Genomic DNA, 2,293 nt, shown 5'->3' on the forward strand with positions numbered 1-2,293 from the left:
GACGGCCAGTTGGGGACGGCGAGCCCGTACGTACAAAAAAAGATTCGGAGTACTAGCTTCAAATTTATTTATATTTATATTTACTAGAATAATGCACGTGCATGGCTCGGGAACATAAGCCATATGTGATTTTGCAAACCCGCATCTTGCAAGGCTGGTGCTTTGATTAGTAATCGGATCCAACGTCGAAGTTTGAAATAAAAGCTATGAATTTTTTGAAATTTGAAGGATTTAAAATAATATTGAAATACAAATATCGTGATACATAGTTAGTGTTGTTAGATTAATTATAAAATATATAAAGATGGAAGCTGAGAATAAAAAACTTGAAAAGGTGTTCTCTATATTTTTTTTAGACATCATAAAAGCGAGCTATGAGCATAGAAAAAAAGATGGTACAACCTCAGGTGCATAGAATGGGTTCTCCATAGCAATGGAATCCAGATGCAAAGTGTTTTCCGTAACTCCTTTTGTCTTCTTTTATAGGCTCTCTTTGCCTCCCGCCGTCTAGGAGTTGTCTTATGTAACCTCTGGCGTTTGAGTCTTGCAATCATCTGTTCAGGTGTCAAATTTTTATACCATGTCCGACAGTATATGCGTTTTGACTCTCTTTGCATTTGCGATTTATCAACCGGGGAAGCATGGGATTTAACTTCAAGGTTGTGTATGGTTTTGCTTAAATCAGATGAACATATTGAATGAATCCCTAATATAAAAGCTTGGTAAGCATATCTCAATTATAAATATAAATAATTAGAACAGTTAATATTAATATCTTAACAAAACCTTGACATGACATAGGAGATTTTGAAGTATTGGTGTGTGTCAAGTGAAGCGTTAAATATTTGGATATTATACCTGGGCTGGAATAAGATGTGACATTATTCATGGCGATAATGTTGTCGTTGTCTACAAAGCTAGATGTCCAGTGACCTACATATTATATTGATATTGTTGATCATTTATTTTGCAAAACCTCCAGCAATGAACAACACACTATAAATGACAACTATAATAACAGTTTCTTTACCTAGCAATTTAGTGGGTATGTTCCCATTGTCAACATTTTTGGTTGGGTTTGAATTGTTTCTATGTAGCCGGTTATCAGTAGCAATAGCAGGATCCTCGTTTTCCTTGTTTAATATGCCGCCACCTTCTATAAATTATTTGGACATCATCAAAAAGAAAGAAGAGTAAAGAGGTCGAATGTAATTAGAAACTTGCATGCAATATTACCTTCGAAAGTTCCGGTGAGTTTTGGTTGCCCTTTTTTCGCTGATAAGATTCACGGCGCCTTTTATTTTTTTCATACCTTCGTTCTTGAGACATTGATGCCCATCGAGCTTTATCCCTTTCCCGCTTACATTCTTTAGCATCAATGACTGATGGCGTTGGATTGGATATAGCTTGACCACCAATTATTCTAATTAATATAAATTTTACGTTGCGTGAACACTAGACTATTTTAGAAGGATATTTCAATAGTTATCTGCATTGGTGGTGTTTGGCCGATCTTGAAATAGTGTGCTTCCATCGATTTTTTCCGCCATATGCACCTGCAATAGGAAGTCATCCACTGTGTAAGTATTTGTCATGTAGTTCGATAGGAAGGGACACAAACCACTTGTTGGTGCAGAAAGTGACCAACACGTAAATATTTGTAGTTTTGCTGTACGTTGTGATCGGAGGTGGCCTAGCACTCAATGACACAGGGTTTATACTGGTTCAGGCAACGTGCCCTACGTCCAGTTTGAGTCGGTCGATGACTTTATTCCTGAGCCCAGGTGCTCGAAGTTTGCTGTGGGGTTACAAACGGAAGGGAAAAAGATGGGGGTATAAGAGGTCTGGTCGGACTCTGGTCTGAAGGGCCGAGAGTGACGGGAGCCCCGCTATGTGCTAAGTGTTCGAGCGTGTGCTTGTGGTTTGAACCTGGTGGTTCTGTTGTTATGTACTAATGAACGGATCCATCTCTTTGTTGGGAGAGAGCTCATCCCCTTTTATAGATGAAGGGGATAGCCTTACAAGTGAGAGGGAGAGAGTGTACGTATGCTAAGTCTTGTTGCCCACGCTATTCGGTACATGATGATTGTAGACGCCCATAACACTTTTTTATGTTAGATGCATGTGGGAGGTTGCGTCGTCTTCTTCAGGTATGGCAGACGTCGGTGCCCGCCACACTGTTGATACCTAGAGGCATGCAAGATGTTTTACCATGTTCGTCTGGTACGGTAAATGTCGGCGTCCACAACACTGCTAATGCCTCAGAGTCACGTGGGGGGGACTTTACCGTGTT

Source organism: Miscanthus floridulus, chromosome 5, assembly GCF_019320115.1.
Source record: "Miscanthus floridulus cultivar M001 chromosome 5, ASM1932011v1, whole genome shotgun sequence".
NCBI lineage: Eukaryota > Viridiplantae > Streptophyta > Magnoliopsida > Poales > Poaceae > Miscanthus > Miscanthus floridulus.